Here is an 18180-nt window from a genome sequence, read left to right as displayed (position 1 = left end):
CAGCAGCTGCCCCCATGGCAGCTTGGTCTGCCTTGACTTCCTCTGCAGTCGACCAGCTAGCAAGTGTACAGGATATTCATGCTAATCACCAGACACTTTAATGATGGCTGGTCATTAGCATGACTATAATAATGAATAAAACTATCCTAACTAAAGCTGGTGTACTCAACAGAGGTAATGTTATAGATAGTGACCTTTCTATAGATGCACACCGTAAGTTGTCTTGAATAAAGCCACTGGCCACAAGCGGCTCATAACTTTGGACTAATTTTTCCAAGGAGTGCTGAATTACTAAACCTTTCCATTCACAAAAAAAACTGATTTAGGCCAGTATAGAGAAGATCAGGTCATGGTAATGAATTCAATGCTAACCTGTTTGAAAACAGAGCAATTCGAACTCAAAACTTCTAGGAGTTGAGCACGAAATACTATGGCTCCGGAGTGGGTGGGACAGTAAATTTCAGGTTCCCTCCATTCTAATTCTTTTAATCTCAAGGTCTTCCCATGTTGAATAGGAACACTTTCAAAAAGTTTGCTAAATTCTTATTTTAGGAAAATATACTGAAGCAAATTTTTTCCATTCATCCCCACCCCTGTTACCCAAGAACAGTAACTGCGTGCCATCAAGTCAACTTATGGCGACCTAGAAAATACGCAGAAGTGATTGGCCGTTCCCTTCTTCTGGGAGAATCCTGGGATTGTTCCGTTTTGCCCAGGGCTTCACAGGCTAGCCCTTCTGGCAAGCACAATGGGGAATTGCCCTGCCAACGTCTGGCTCCCCAGCCAGCTGCCTTAACCACTGAGCTATCCGACCAACTCTGTTAGCTCAAGGCTTGGCTTTCTCTCATTGCTGTTTATCATTTGCAATTTCACATGTCTTTTGGCTGGAGAATATTTTAGCATGAACCAGGCCTATGGCAACGATGACAGAAACATGGGTGAGCATCCTGTGCACAACAAGACCGTCATGTCAGCCGGTTCTTGGCGTGGCGTTTAAAGCATTACTAGAGGTTGCCCTGGATCTTCCTCGTATCAAACCTCCTCACTCAACTGGTAATGCAATAAGCCCCATCAAGAGCATGCTGAAAGGTGGAATAAATTTCACGGAGAACAACAGGAGTGATCTATGCATATTACCAGGGCATAATAAAAAGAAGGAGAAGGTTGACCTGCTATGGGGGACAGGAATGAGGAGGGAGGGGAGAGAGGAGAAGTGGTGAGAGACCGTTGATACAATCAAATCAGCTTGTCCAAGTCAACTCATGCATGCATATAAATCTTGCATGTTGGCTTATTTTACACATTGTATGAATGCAAAATGTCATGTATATTTTCTGCCCTTTCCTTTTTGGCTTTTCCCCCTGTGTTCCAAAAGAGAGAGAAACACACACACGCACACAAACACACACACACATGCGCTCACGCACACGCACCCCGACTGTTTTGCATCTCGGCTTATTGTAAAGGCATCAGCAGCTGCCAGACCAAATTACCGTTCATCTAGGCGTTGTTGTGGAAATTTTCAAGGGATTTGCTGTAATTATATGACAAAATGCTTGCAAATCTTACTCATTGCTGAATAGAAACACACGGGTCAAAGATTGAACAGTTTCTGCTGGGTAATTTGTAAACGTCAATCAGCACCAGCAACCACTGGAGGCGTACAGGCATAAGTAAGTGGCGAGCAAAGGCGTGATTCTGTGGCGACGGGTATGTGTGTGCGCACTTCTCAATGCACACACACTAGCTTTTCTATTGGGTATGCGTTATTATTTGAAAGGTAAGAAGATCTAACTATATATATGTATATGCATCTGTAAAAGAACCAGATATTTAGGATGTACAGAGTGTTAGATCTTCTTACCTTTCAAATAATAACACACACCCAGTAGAAGCAGATCTCCCTCCACCAAGCAAAGAGCGAGATCAGATGGATGTACTTTGGGGTGGGGGGTGGGGGGGTTGCAGAGTGAAAGCCAGGAGGGAAGCTGGGTGGGTGGGTGGAGGAAGCTCAGTTTGAATAAAACTGGTACAGATTGAATTAACTGATACATGCAATTTGCCAAGGGTAGATCGTTTGTGCTTGCCATAAATACAGGCCTCTATCTTCCTTTTTTTCCTTCCCACCTCCGGCGCAGCAAGGAAAGCAAAATAAAATTAAAAGATATAACAATAAAAATTATAAATGCATTGCGGCCTCGGAGTCCAGGAGCTTATAATGAAGCCAGGGCATCCGATTCCTACAGTGTTATCTGCACGGGATCGTAAATAAACAGAAGCAGTGGAGATTGGGGGGGGGGTGTCCTCTCATGAGTGAGATGCACATGAATGCAACCAGAAAGGGGGGCGGAGGGAGAGAGGGAGGGAGAGAGGGACCGTGGGATGGGTTTTGCTTGTAAATTCCCCCCGAAAAAGCAATTTGAACACATTTCCACAAAGCAGAGTCTAGAATAGAATTTCTTGGAAACTTTGCTAAACAATGACTAATCTCCCTGCGCCTTCTCTTGCTCGCTCGCTTTCTCTGCCCCCACCTCTCTCTCTCTCTCTTTCTCTCTCTCTCTCTCTGGGGAATACATTCAAATGATCTGATTTGCTTCTAAAGAGGAGCATCTCTGCCACACAATGGCTATTTCAGACACAATTACTTACGAGATCCCAAGCGGGCATTGCAAATTCATCAGAGTCTGGCCCCTCAGCCCTCGTTCAAGAGAGATGGGGGCTCCGAAGCACCGGAGGAAGAGAGATGGGTTGCTTTATAGGGCCTGCTTTGTAATTTCGGGCTGGGGGGGATGGGGGGGGAGAGAAAGGGAGATATTTTCTAAAAGGCGCCAAATTTGGGAAACCTTTGTGAAATGAAATGAAATGACCCCACCTGTCATTTTATATGTCTGTCAGTGTGCATCCATTTAAATGAAAGGGGTTGCAGTTTATCAGCAATTCGGCACACCCAGATTTAGCCAGGGAAAACATACTTCCTCCCAGGCCCTCTTCCATCCCTCACAGAGACAGATAGTCTTCTGTGACCCCCAGCAGATTTGGCCCTTCATGCTTGAATCTTCTCCCCTCTTTCTCTTGAATCTTCTCCCCTCCCCCCTTTTAAACATTTTAAAACCTTGGGGTCCTCTCAAGCTTGCCAGCCACCTGATCTTTGGAGGTGCGTGACATGATTTTGCAGCCCATGGTGATGGAATACCGACTTCTTCATGGAGTATCATTTTAATTTCCTTCTCTACCTGATTGAATACAGTGGGGTCTTGACTTGAGAACTTAATCCGTATTGGAAGGCGGTTCTCAAGTCAAAAAGTTCTCAAGTCAAATCTGCATTTCCCATAGGAATGCATTGAAAACCATTTGATCCGTATCTGCTCTTTTCCGTCCATAGAAACTAATGGGAAGCTGCTATTCCACTTTCAACCACTAGAGGGGGATATTTTGTTTCTTTTTTTTTCTTAGGTCAAGAAAGGTTCAGGGAAGGCAGGGAAAATACAGTCCAGGCAGGACAGTACCAGGCAGTCTGAAGACTGTCTCCCAATCCACTCTCTAAACGCTGGGAGGAGTGAGGAAGCAGACAGGCACCCTTTTCACTGGCCAACAGTTAACTGAAAGTTCACATTTTGCACTTTCCCTGCCTCCCACGTGGTTTTTTTTCAGTTCTTAACTCAAATCTAAGTACTTAAGTCAAGTCAATATTTTCCTATGAGAGCGGTTCTTAAGTCAAAATGTTCTTAACTCAAGCCGTTCTTAAGTCAAGACCCCACTGTATACAATTCTTTCCCATTCTACTTTTTTTCTTTATTCCACTTCCTGCCTTTGAGGGTATCCCATATTCTGGGATTCCACCAGTCCTGAAGAGTTATTTTGAGACCCAACTGGCCTTAATCCCTCAAAATTCATACCTCTGCCTGTGATTCTCTGGGGCTTGCATTGCAAGCTGTGAAGACTGGCCTGATCAGAGACTTCCTGGTCAAAAGAGGCAACGCTAAACATTCTGGAAAACTTCCTTGGCTAGGCCCCCGTTGTTAATTCATTCCGCATCATTTTATGTCTACAGGAACTATCCAAGGTGCTGAAACAGACTCCCTTCTCATGGATAAGTTCAGCACCAGAGAAACCTCTTTGAAAGATACCAGACGAAACCCAGAATGGATTCACACATCCCTATGTCATAGGAGTCAATAGCCTCCTCTCTGCTCAGACATGAGTAAAAAGGGCAGAACAGCTTAGAATAAGACACTCCACTCCCTGGCTTACTCCAAGTAGACCCACCCACCGAGTCTCTCCCCAGTCTTCACCCTTAGCTCCTGTCTTCTGGAGGCACTGAGGTTACACCAACATGGGTGCATAGAAACACCTGCTGCTCCAGGAACACGTGGATGGCCGTGCATGGACCTTAAATCCATTGTCACACAGATAAACCGCAACTTCTTTCTTCTCCTCCACCAGCAACGGCCTTAAGGTTTGCCTCTCCTCTTGCAGACCCTGGAAGCACAGCACTCGGACCTTGAAACCTAACACAAGCCTGGAGAGTTGCAACGAAGCATGTGGGACCTTGAATTTGACCACTGAACTCCAGAAAGTATTCCCATTTTATCATCCAGCCAGCACTGAGCAGACTCGGACCTCAGTGAGGTTATGGTGCATGTATATTAAAAGAAATGTTCTATATAATAATCACGTGCCATCATGTCAATTCTGGAGACCCTTTCCAAGGTTGGTTGACCATTCCCTTCTTCTGGTGCATCCTTGCGACTGTGCAGCTTGCCCAAGGCCACCGAGCCTGGCTCTTCTCTCAGAGGCACAGTGGTTTAGGTATCCGGCTGTGGAGCCAGAGGTTGGGAGTTCGATTCCCCCATTGGGCCTTCATGGAGAACAGCCAGCCTGTGTGGCCTTGGGCATGCTGCACAGGAGTCCCAGGGCACCCCCAAGAAGAAGGGAATGGGAAACAGAGTATTCTTTCCCTGGCAAACCCTGAAAAGGGTTGTCAGAGTGGACTTGATGGCACATAGTTATTATTTTTAACATAGCAAATGAACACATCAAACAGAAAGGTTCTTGTTGATTTCTTTCCTTGTGTACTAGTTTTCTGCTTCCAGGGAGACTGGGTGTTCCCCTCCCTGCTCTGTCAGATTACATATAAAAGAGAACTCAAATGAGAATGGCCTCGTCAATCCGAAATGACCTTGGAACTCATTCCTTCCCTTTACACACAGAGCTGCCCGCCTGAGCTGTCAGACTTGGGTTGGCATAGATCTTTTCTTTAGTCAGGGGAAGTTTTCTGCTGCAGGGAAACCTTGGTAGGTGAGGAGAGTCAGCTGAACCTGGCTCATTCAGCATCCTGCCTGTGCGTCTCTTTCCTGGGTAGCTTCCAGCTTGGGCTCCTCCTCCTCCTCCTCCCACCAGCTTCCCATGAGCGATGCGCCTTCAGTCGCGCCGGCCCCTGTGAGGGATTGGAGGACGGGCTCAACGGCTGTTGTCGCCTTGCCCACTCTGTCTGAACCAACCGCTCTTGTCATGAGGCTGGAAATGTAATCCCTGTACAAAGAAGGGGAAAAAGAGAGAGGAGGAAAGAGTGAGCGAGAGGCTATGGTAGACTTAACAGAGCCCTGTTCATGTTATGGGAATTTAATGCACCTGGTAGAAACTAAATGCAGACCATCAGTTTTTATTGGCGGTGCATGGGTGATGAACGGATCTGGCCAAACCTTTAACAAAGCATCTTTTAAGCACACACGCGTTTTGCAAGCTTTAGTTTTCCAACCCTGATTGTTCAGCGATATGCGCTTAACACAAAACAAAAGAGCCTTTTGTCCCAACCATGTCTGTTCCCGAAAGGCAGGGTGTTTGATGTCAAATTTGTACATGGACACACAGACCCATGTGTGTGTTTGGGTGTATTAGGTCTGGCACCTGCCCGTTCCTTTTGAAGCTGAAGATAAAATAATTCATTCAAGGAGAAAAATGTGGGGTTCCCATCCCTTGTGTTTTCATGTGGCAATCCCCCACTTTTGAAACTAGATTGTCATCTTTGTCTCTAAATACATATATATGTTTACTCAGGGGTGTGACCTGCCTGTTTTGATTAATTGTTTGCCACTGGTTTAACAAGCGTGTGACGAAGAACCGTGGCTGAAATGGAGGGCAGGAGAGGAAGTGTCCACACACATGGGGGTTGCCTCTGTGTAGCACTTTTTAAACCGCTCAGAGGTCAGATGGCATAAAATCTGGGTTTGAATGCATCCTATACCTGCGGTATGAATGGGGCTTATTCCATTCATAGTAAAGTAAGTCCCAATGACTCAGTGAGTCTGGTCAGGGATGAGGATGGAACTAGAAGAATCAGTATAGTCCATGATTGTGTCCCAGATGGCGGCTCCAGAACCCCCATTAAAAATGGAGTGGGGGAAAGGCCCAAATGGCCATTTCTATTTATTGAAGTGTCCAGATGTTTTTTCCTCCTTGCAGAAACTGAAACTGCCCGTTCTACCAGCTCCTGCTTGGTTTTTCTGCTTCCACTGGCCGTTTCTGGCCCCAGTGCTGCCCATAGCAGGGCCTGGAGTTAAAGATCTGGTCCCTAAGCCTGCAGATGTTGCCTGATCCTCTTTTCAATGGGGCAGTTCTCTGCCTGAAAAACTGTCTTCCTTCTCCCAGTGTTTGATGGACGCCAAAGGAGTCATGTTCTCCACCTGAAGCCCAATTGAAAGATAAAAGATGAAGAAGGTGATCCAGGATCTTGACAATGGACACAGAGGAGACCTGCCTGCTGGCTTCCCCAGTTGAGCGAGCTGGACCATGATCCTGTTTAAATTGCAGAACAAAAGCGGAAACCCCTTTTTCCAGCTGCACCTATAAATCAGCCCTGCCAAGTGTATGCAAATCCCTGTTCCCCATTGTCCCCTTTTCTGATGACATGGAAGTGGCCTCTTAGGGCTCAGTGTGTGACCGAGGGTCTTCCCTAGGGAAAACTAGAGGCAATGGGCAGCAGCGAGTGGGAATCAGATGGTGTGAATGAAGGAGATTCACACCATCTTCATGATAGGCAGCAGAGAGAAAGATAGCGCTCAAAATGGGAATTAATGTGTGGTTATTTTGGATGGACTCCAGGATCATGTAAGAGAGGGAGATAGGGCCTTGGTTCTCTCTCCCTCCCCTCGTCTCCGATGTCTTTCCCTGAGCTCCTTTTCCCAATGATTATCATTGCGATGCAGAAACTTAATGACCCATACGGCAAAGATTTTGCACTTAAGCAAAAAATACTTAACAAGTCACAGCCTGAGCTGCAGGGAAAGCTATTTCCCCCAGGTTGGCCATTTACATTAAAGTTCATTTCGCTCTTGCCATACATTGCTTATTCGCTGGTTTTGGGGAGTTGGGGGGAGAGAGAGAGAAAGAGAGAGAGAGAAAGAGAAACTAATCCCACCCCCACCCCTTTTTCAGTAATAGTAATATTCTCTACTTGGCCTGTTGGGAGATCTAAGGGGATGGGGAATAGCACCTATCTGTTGCTAATAATGGACCTGCTCTGATATTGAGTGTGGGGTTCTGTGTCTGTGGAGAGGAAAGATTTATTTTATTTATTTATTTATTAAATTTATACCCCGCCCATCTAGACCAAAGTCTACTCTTTCCAAGAGGAAAAGAAAGGCAATACCTAGGACACTGAATCTGGCCCTCTGGCATTTCTTAATTGGTCCCATACCTTTCTTTGGGGTGCTTTCCCCACCTTTTTGTATTGTTTTCCACCTGTTCGAAAAGGTCAAGATGTCACACTAAAGACTTTGCTTTCCACAGTGAGGTAATTTCTGAACTTAAAACACTCTGGGATTTGGGGTTCCAGCGTTTTGCCTTTGGAACTGCCCACCACTGGGACATGGGCTCAGAAAGCCTCTGTGATTTCAAATTTTGCCCTGAAGTGGAAAACGATTCCCTCCATGACCCTTGAAATACCTCCAGCAACCTCATGGGAAGAAATGTTCTCTCTGTAAACAGGGACAGATTGTGACTCCCTGCAGCAACTCTGTTGGGAATAGCCAACAGAAGAGCGTAACCTGGTTATTGTGGTGACTTCCTGACTTTGGCAAACCTAGATATGTCAGCCAATGAGAAATGAACTTTCTCCCCTGTGCAGAATTACACCCCCTTCATCTATGCCATCCATCTCATTTACATTGATGGAGAGCAACCGGCTTCTATGGGAGTGCCTGAGAGTTGGCAGGAAGTGTTAGGACAGGGGGAATAGCAGGCTCTCAGGAAGTGCTAGGATTTGCAGACTGCTGCCCCTTGTGGCAAAGCCCTGAACTACAAGTGCCACTGAGACCCAAGTTCAATTTTCCATAATAAATGTTATTTTTTGAAGATACTGGTGTCTTAAAATAACATTATGACAGCCATCTGTATTGCCGTGGTGTTCTTTTACGCCAGCACTCTCTGCTTCTCTTCTTTTTTTCTCTTCTGCCTTGAAGCCTTTATAACCTGCCTTCACTTGCAACAGTCAGCGCTTGAAGGTGCAAATAATAATAATAATAGTTTAAAAAAATCATAAACAGAAAGAACTGTTGGCTGGGGAAAGATGAAATCTAAAAAGTTGAAGCACGCTTGCTGGAGAGGAAAGTTCCCATCCTTTCTCTGGCATGCTCCCCTCCAGGTAAAAATTAAACCTCTCCCCATTTTATGGACGAGGCTGGTAAACAAACATTGGAGCCTAGAAGATGGATGAACCACAAGCCCATTATGGCTACAAAACAGACCAGTTCAAAGGCAGAGATATTCCACCACCGTCAGCCATTTTAGAGATCTCAGTCTTATTTCCCTTCCTGTTTTCAGAGATGCTTTTGGGGGAAGTCCCCAGCTAAAACTCAAATTTGCATTTAAATGGAGTTTTTTTTTAATGAGCCAGCCACACAGGAGTGGAAGGCTATTAGTTTATTCATGGGAGTGGGTGTATATGTGTTTGCATGCGTGCGTGTGTGCGTGCGCACACACATACAAAATTCTCTCACCTCTATTCCTCTCATACCCTGTGAGAATCCAGGGCAAGCATGAATTGAGAGAGAGAGAGAGAGAGAAGCAATAACTTAAACTAAACAAAATAAGAAGCAGAAGATGCGTGAGTAGACGAGAATCTTTAAGGAGATTCTTTGACAACGAACAAAGAAAGCTCAGATCCCCTTGTGGTGGCATAAATCTTCGCCACATACCACACAGCAATAGAGATCAGGAACAGGGCTGCCACGCATGGCGAGAGTGCCGTGTTCTCTTTGAAATGCAAAGGGCCTCCTTTGCCGAAATTGGTGTTGGTTTGATGAAGCTGAGAGATGACATCTTTTCTCTCTCTCTCTCTCTTGAACTCACCTCCCCCTTTTTTGGTGGCACGACCCCTCTCTGCTGATTGGGAGGGTGGCTGGGTGAACCGTGCAAAGGTAAATCTATCCCGGCTTGCACATCAGAAAATCTCATTTTCATCACCAGGGTGGATGAGAGGAGAACAGGGCGGTGGACTCATTTCAAATGATAATCGGCAGCCGGGGCCCCTTCCGCCTGGACTCTCTTCTCCTGGGCTTTTTATTTGAATTTCACCCCTTGTGTCCTTCAGATTCTGGCATGGATGATGGAAATTCTAAACGTTTTTCTCTGTCTTCAAAAAAAAATTATTCCTTTTCCTGTTTTCTCTCCCTCTTTCTCTCCCTGAACGAGCTGAAGATGGAGCCTCCTCTGTTTGCTCTCTCTCTCTGTTAAAAAATTAAGGTTGCCAGTATTTTTTTAAAAAAAATGTTTCAAAAATCTCTGTTGAGGATGGGAACTGGTGCCCCCCTTCTCTAGATGGACATTCCCCAAATTGTTCAATCCAGCACAGAGAATGAGACACCAGTAGCGTCCAGCAGATATGGCTCTCCATTGAATGGCTCTTTTGACACCTTCCCATGCTCCAAACAAGCTTTTTTAAAATCCCTGTTTTCCTGTTTTTAATGGCCAAAGATGGCCCGCAAGGTGGCAGATTGGACTGGTGTGCCTCCCCCCCCTTGGTGGCTGACTACCCCTGGTCTACCTGGTCTAATCTTCTGTTTCCAGTGATGGACAGCCAGCCCATCACCAAAGTGAGAACAAAGGTTCCCTACCTTGTGTCCCCAGATCTTCTTGGACTTAAAAAAAATTCTCCATCATTAGCTGTGCTCCCCAGGGTTTCTGGGAGTTTTAGTCCAAGAACATCTGGGGATGCAAGGTTGAGAACCACTGCTTTAGTCTGAATTTCACATGTCCTCCTGAATCTATTTTGGTATGTATTGGGGTCCAGCACCTTGGAGAGCTCCTATAAAAACTGAAGCTCAAACTTTGTGCAAGGTCATGGTGGCCTCTGTGGAGTCTGCCGCTGAGTCCCAGATGATTTTGGCTGAGCCAGGGAGGTGATGATGCTAATCCTCTGTCAACTTTCTCACTGATGGTGATCAGAGTGCCAAAAGCATGTCTGCCTCACTGATAGAAAAAGGAGACTCTGTGATTGTAGCTAGAATAGGGCAAGGATCTGGCCATCAGAATCACTGTCCCTCATATCAGATGAATGAGACATTTTCTTTGCTGGATTTCTTCATGTTGCTCTCATTTTGTACACTTCAGCTCATTTACGATGCATAAATCCCACTTTCCCACTCAAATTGATACACTTGACTCAATGGATCTAGAGCCTAGGAAAGTTAAGAAGGTCTTTACGGGCTGCATTTCCCGGTGGCCATATCGGCCAGAGGATTCAGTGGACTGTCATCCAAAGAAATAACTTTTCCAAGATCTGCAGGGGCTGCAGTGGCTTCCGGTAACACTGTGAAGGAACATCACCCTCTGTAACTCTGGGTGCATGGGAAATAGTTCAATCTGGTGACCGATTAAGCCCATGATGGGACTGTAATTCCATCAGGACCTCTTCCGGGCTGATGCTAAGTGACACGGCTATTGTATATGTAACAATGTGATACAGTGATGAGTTTGTCAGTACCGGGTAGTTTGATTTGCCAGTGGCGTTTCTCTCCCCACCCACCCTCCCCTTTCTTTTCCTTTCCGAAAGAGAGGAGAGGAGCAAAATTGAAGACGAAAAGGTCAGAAAGGGCCGGTCATCTTTTCTCCTCTTCCAAAATCACTCGTCCCCTTGGAGGAAAATCAGAGATGACAGCCCCTCTTGCCACTTGGGGATCCGCCCGGACCTCAAGTGACATCCAAAAGGAAAGCTCATTAGAATGGGCAGAGAGATGGCAATGAACGTTACTTGTTCATAATGAATTTCAAAGGCACCGGACCCTGGTTATTGTTACTGGCATCTGTTGCTATTAAAGTGACAGTGACAAGTTTGTTGATTACAGGGGGGGGATCTTGTTCCCCCACCCCTTCTCTGCTCTCGGAGATGGACCAGGAGGAGCTTCTTCTGCCCCAAATTCCACCAGTGGCAAGCAAACCCCCGCCTGTCCATTTTTGGTGGCATATGGTTTCCCTTCCTTGTCACACTGGCCACCTACTTCGCTGGTGATTACCTTGTTCATTTAGAGAAGGTATTTGATACTCAGATCTTCCACTGCCTTTCTGTTCCAGGAAAAAAACAACAACAGCTTAGCCCTGCTGGTTGTGAGATTCTGGATGCTATCGCCCAGAAAAACAAACAATCCTCACATCCATGCAGAGAAGCTCACAGAGTCCCTGTAGCATCCGTTGCTTATCCAGAGAGGTTTCTGGAGCTGAAGCTGAGGATACAGTCAGGAAGATAATGGGCCATGAGTCGCCGGCTAATTGAATTCAGTTAACATCCATTCCTGTTGAATATTTGTTTATTAATGCCAGGGTGTGTGCCGATTACGTGGCTGGGAGAAGATGGAGCCTTCCTAAATGATATTAATGCATATCTTGGCACAGTTAATGCACTTTGCCTCATTTGCACACGGCTTCAGGGTTGATCCTTTCATTGTGGAGATCATAGAATCATAGAGCCGGAAAGGGCCTATAAGGCCATCAGGTCCTGCATATTTCCCCACTGTGTGGATATTTCCGTGCAGGGAAGATGGGATTTCTTGGGAACAGAAGCATGTTGAGGGCCATTGTATACCTAAGCTTTTAAAATGGTGCCTCGCTCGTTTGACTTGTTACATTGGTACATTATCTGTTGCATTGATATGTACTTTTCCTCAAATGAGTTAACACCTCACCTCCTCCTCTTCACCTTGTCCTGGCAGGGTAGGTCAGGATGAAAGAGGTGACTGGCCTCCAGGTCGCCCATGGCTAGTTGGGGAATGGAGGCTCCTTTTTCCACATCCCAGTCCATACTTGTCCTCAAGTGCCCTTCCCGAAGTACGTACTCTCCTCTCCTGGCCTCTTCCAGTACACTCCGTTCCTCACCCTCCCTCCTCCTTTATTTTGTCCCACCTCGAAAAGTCAGCACTGCTTGACCACGGAGGATGCTCAGCTTTGGCTAAGCTGTCAAAGTTTCCCTTAAATCATTTATTGACCCCCTGCAAAAACTGGAGTTTTCCCCAAACTGTCTGAGGCTTCCTTCTTGCGCATCGATCATCATGTCTTGGGCCAGCATTCAAAGACAGCTAAAACTACCCTCTTTCCCCGAAAATAAGGCAGGGACTTATATTAATTTTGGCTCCAAAAACCTCATTAAAGGCTTAGTTTCAGGGGATGTTTTAATTTTTTTCATGTACAGCCATCTACGTTTATTCAAATACAGTCATGGCATCTTCTGGTTGCTGCACAAGGGTGGAGGGCAGGGTTTCACTTAACTGGGGCTTATTTTTGGGGTAGGGCTTATGTTACGAGCATCCCAAAAATCATACTAGGGCTTACTTTCAGGTTAGGTCTTATTTTAGGGGAAACAGGGTACTTACAATGTCATTTTTATCACAGGTGAATAGAACCACTTATATCTGCTCTGGAAGATCTCAGTTGATTGGGAACAGCAGTGTAGGAGAGAGCTAGGGATTTCAGGGTCAATATGCCACAGCTTTCTGTTCAGCTCAGTAATTATGTCATTTGTCACCACTATCCACCGACCTTTGGCTTCTATCAGGGTTGAGTCACAATCTCCTCATGTGGCGCAGCAAGAGACAGAATGGATTTTCATCAAGAATATATCATAAGCTCTCCCTGTTAGCCTTTTCAGGCGGCTTGGTCTTGAAGAGGCCATTAAGATCCATTAGCTTTACAAAAGACCCACTTTCAATGGTGAAGAAAATGCTGGGTGTGGCTTGTTTATTAAAGTCAGCAAAGTTGATGGCATTGTTGGAATCTCCTTGGAGGCATGGTTAGAGGGATTGTCATGAAGACTTCCTAGGCCTCAGCATTTACCCCTTGCAGCCCTGGCTAGGAAAATGAATCAATCTTCTCTATTTCCTGCAGGATCCCTTTAAGAACTCCTTACATCCTTAAGCTGGAATACAAACACAGGGTCACTTAGGAAGAATTAGCAATGCCTCAGCTGGTGGGAGATCATGTGGAGACACTCTTGCTCGGTAAATTTAACATTGCATTAGCAAAAAGAGATTGTTGCCGCTTGGAATATAAGGCTGATACTAGGATATTATTTTTTTTACAGGTGAACTAGTGGGCGTTCAGTGGAGGAGCACCTGCTTTTCATGTAGAACAGCCGTCCAAAGGATCAGGTGGCAGGTGATGGGAAAGTTTCCTTCTGTTGTTGGAGAGCTGCTGCCGTTAGAGCCAGCAATAGCAGGGCAGATACACAAGTGGTTGGCAGCAAATTCCCCGAATGCATCAAAGAACAGGAACTGTGGCTCTTGAGCATCTGCAGAGCACAATTCACTCACCCCCAGGTCACTTTGGGGAGCCCTCAGAAGAATAAGGCCTTCCAGACTAGGCGGCAGCATTCCCAAACATGCTAGAGTCCAGATAAAACTGATCTTACTGCTCTGAGCATATACAATCTTGTCTAATTCCATAAGCTAAGCAGGGTCAGCCCTGGTTGGTCCTTGGAAGAGGGACCACCTGAAAATACCAGGGCCCAAAACTCTCTGGAGCTGCTGCTGCCTGTCAGAGTTGACAATACTGGACTCTATGGGGGGGTTCTGATTCTGACTCAGTACAAGACAATTTTTCATGTCCCTGCATTTTCGTGTGTGTGTGTGTGTGTGTGTGTGTGTGATCCCTCTTCAATCTCCTTAGCTGATAGGAGCCAGGAAAGAGTTAAGCCCCCTCCCCCTTCCGCCCCTGTTTCTTAATGGCTGAACTCCGGCATGTTGTAGTTTTTGACCGCAAATCATCTTTAATAGCAGACATCACGGGACGACTCATTACGTTAAACTATTTTTCATGCTATCTCCTGTAATATCCTTTAATCCAATGCGTTTCAAATCACCTCGGGCTAAAATAAGAGACATAGCAACGTAATAGCCTAGTGTATTAGTGGGTTAATTGCCCTGTTGTGCTCCCTCTGGTAAGAGAGCTGTAGGAATGAGCTTCGCATTAATTGTCAGCGGTGGAATGCATTTAACTCCTTGAGCGACACCCGTGTCTTGTGCCAAGTCTGTTTAGAGGTGGACCATCTTACAACTCAAATGGTCATTTAAAACGGAATCCCCTTTGTCCTCTGATAAAGTCATACATTTTAAAAAACTTTCCATATCTGCTTTTCCAATCTGTGCTAAGGTAGCAAAGTAATGTTACTAATTTTTGAGACAGGCTCTTTCAGCACAGAGAGGTGGCCTGTAGAGAATCCTTCCACCCCCACGGGAATTCTTGCCTGCTGACCGAGAATGAGACAGGAAGCCCTTTTCCCCCCTTTCTTTCAAGTACCTCCCCGTTTGTGCAAAATGTCTCTTTGCAAAATGGGTGCCTTTCCCACCTTCATGGTGCAAAGCCACACCACACAGAAGGAGCAGCTGATGGATCAGGATGATGAGCTCATCCAGTACTTATACTTTTTGAAAGTTTGCACAGCAAGGATACAAGACGACTGGGCAATTTGCTAAAAATTCTGAAATTCTTTCTGGTAAGAAAACTAGCATTATTAAAAAGTCTCGCCAATTTGCAACACAAGGGGAAAAAATGGATGTTTCTAGTTTTCCATGTGAGAACAAAGGAAGCAAAGATTTAGGTCTCTAGCCTAGGCCAGGTTTCATCCATTTCTTTTCATCTAACTGAAATTATTCCCATATTTACACATCATACAATAAGTGTTCCATGGAACAGACATTTTCTTGCACTGAATTAAGTATGTTCGTGATTGCACAGGATTAAAGTCCCCCCAAAAGTTACATTCCAGCCTCTGCACAGAACTAATATAGAACTCTAGCTTTAAACTGGAATTGAAGTCCTTTTTGAACTCTGTTGAGATCTAGAAGTTCTGGCTTTATACTGTTGTTAAAATTATACATTTAAGACCCTGGAGAAGTTTGAACGAACACAGCATCTTCATTTGCACTTCTTTCTGTTAAAGCTAAAGTTTAGATAACAGACAGCTGTCCATAGAAGAGGGAATTCCTTTCAAGCTGCTTGCTATGGCAGGAAATTTTTGCACCTCCAATAGTTTGCCAGTTAGCTGGCTTTCTTTTGTGATTGGTTGGTGGGAGATAAACAAGGGCTTTGTTTGCAAGTCAGATTGCTCCGGCACCAAGGTCTGCCTGAGTTGCATCTCTGGAGTGCCAGTGGATTTGAGTTGCTAAAAAAGGACTACCTGTAAGAAACGGTGTGATGGACTACAGACCCCATCACCCTCCTGAAACATAGCTTTTTGAGATGGTGGGAGTTGTAGTCCAACTCCTCCATCATGAGAAGTCTCACCCAGACATTTAGATTTCCTCTCAGCATGAGGAAATAGCCAGTTTTGGCCCCAAACAAGCAGATCTGTGGATAGCGGAGTTGGACAAACAATTAAACCCAAGTCTTTGGATTTAAACAGAACCATCCCTCTTATTCAGATAACCCATTGACTACATTTCTTTCCTGAACCCTTCCCAGTCATTTTTTGGATTTCTCAGTCCTGAATAATTCCAGAAAATACGTTCATATCGCCAGCTTCTTTTCCTCTTTGGAAGCCCAGGGTCTGTTTCTCTCGTTATTTATTGGAGCACTAAATGGATTAGTTCTGTAATCTATCAAGCCTTTTCATTACATTTTTAAGACTCTGTCGTGTTATGAAGTACAGCGCAGCATCAAAATTAAGCTCGGATTGTGATCACTGCCTATTTCACAGATATCAAAATTACTAGATAAATTCCCTCTCAACTCTGTGTTTTTAATCCCCAGGAAGACAACGTGGGTCTACGACATAAAATATACTAAAATACAATAAAATAAGGTAAAATAAAATAAAAGTTTCATCATTTGTTCCTGCCCAAGGAAAGATAGCATTCTGTCTTACAGGATTTCTATGGGTTTTTACTGAGATCCTTCCAAAATGCCTTCTTCTGAATATAGCAATATTATGAATCAAAGTGGATTGATCCTAGACATTGGTTTGAAGTACCATAACTGAAATAAACTTGTTACTCTTGCACCTGAAGGTCCATTCCTAGTTTTATCCCAGTTATGGATGTGCAAGAATACTATTCTGTGTTTTATAAGAATTTACATGTTTGACAGTGTCAGCAGTGTAATGTTTTGGTGTTGTGTGTCCAGAATATTGGTGGTTGCTAAACAACTAGGAGCAGCAGTGGCTGACATTGAGAGGGTAGTGAATTCACTTTCTGAAATTTGCAGGAACTGTCATTAACCCCTTTAATATTCGGACGAAAACTCAGAGCAGATGGACTGTCCCAGGGAATCAGAACCATTAGCCTTTACTGACTGGGAGTCAGAAATCCTTTTGGAGTTGCTTTGGATCTACTTCCTAGCAATGCCCTAGAAGGCCTTAATCCCTCTTCTGCCCATACCTACTGTATATCTATTAGACCATTGAGGTCAGTGGAATTTACACACGTGTTGATTTACCAATACTCCATGGGCATAGCATGAGTTGGGACCAACAGCTGGAGTGAAAAAAGGCATTAAAATGTCTTATTAAGTTGGAAATAATAATAACAGCCAAGCAAAGTCTGTGTATTTGGGATAATTTCAGTAGTAGATTTTAGAATATCTTTATAGAAATCTTTGGCTGCAGAGGCAGAGGATGGAGGTTGAGTTCCCAAATATGTCTCCTTTTAGGGGCTGGACCTGTTAGGCCACATTGTCCCTCCCAGCTTTGCTGATTGATGGTGATTATTCAAGCACAGCAACATGGATGATTTAAGAATATAAAAATGTTGCTCCTTGTCTCTAATATGTACAAGGAAAACATAGAAGGCCAGCATCCTTTGGAGATGGTGAAGCCCAGAAGGGAAATGGCAGAAGAGGGTATGGCTCCTTGATGAGGTGGTCTGGTCACATAAGGTTTCTGTCCCTTCTGTTCAATGTGCAGGAATCCCCAAAACTTTCCAAGTTCCCAAGGTTTTCAGAATGGGTGTGTGGATGTTTGCGTGACAGCATAACAACCAAGAAACCTGTCTGATTCAAATGACAACGGAAGCAAAATAATTCAAATCCAATTGTATTAAGTGGGATTATTATCTTATTTTATCTTAAGTGGAATTCTCTCTATGTGTGTGCATTTGGATGTGTGAATGGTGTCTATTTTATTTATCCTAAATCCATCACCATGTCCTGTCTGCAAATATCAGCCACTGACCACCTGTTTCCTGCCCTCTGCTATAGTTTCAGAAAGGGCTGGAGTGAAGACAGGCAGTTTCCACACTCCCTCTGGGTTACTACCATTAATTTATTTAATATATTACAGATGGGCCTCGTTTGGAATGGAGTGGCTCCAAATTTCTTCCATTCTTCCAGCCTGTGCCCCCTCCCCATTCATGACCCAGAATATTTCCATGAAAGCTATACTGCTTGGCTGCAATAATATTAATAATAATAACAATAATGCGCCATCAAATCAATTCTGACTTATAACACTTTTCAGAGTTTTCCAGGTAGAGAATACTCAGAAGTGGTGTGCAATACAGGGGCAAATTAGTTATGGGGTGTAGTGTTTTTGAGACTACATTTCCCAGAAGCCTTCACCACTAGTTGTGCTGGCTGGGGTGTCTGGGAGTTGCAGTCCAGGAACATCTGGTTTACTCAAGGTTGGGAACCAATGGGCTACAACACTGGTTTGGGATTCAAGAAATCTGTTTTCAGACCACCACCACCACCACCCCTCACCCC

At 44.8% G+C, this 18180-nt stretch overlaps 1 long non-coding RNA gene across 1 annotated transcript in view; it reads right to left on the bottom strand.

The window, feature by feature from the left end:
- LOC144584063 (uncharacterized) overlaps positions 1-18180 on the bottom strand; it is a 266283-nt gene that overhangs the window by 22077 nt on the left and 226026 nt on the right. The gene's annotated exons all lie outside the window — the stretch shown is intronic.

This window comes from Pogona vitticeps, chromosome 7 (assembly GCF_051106095.1).
Source record: "Pogona vitticeps strain Pit_001003342236 chromosome 7, PviZW2.1, whole genome shotgun sequence".
Classification (NCBI taxonomy): domain Eukaryota; kingdom Metazoa; phylum Chordata; class Lepidosauria; order Squamata; family Agamidae; genus Pogona; species Pogona vitticeps.
Note: the sequence above shows the minus strand (reverse complement) of the source record. Positions and strands in the feature narration are given on the sequence as shown.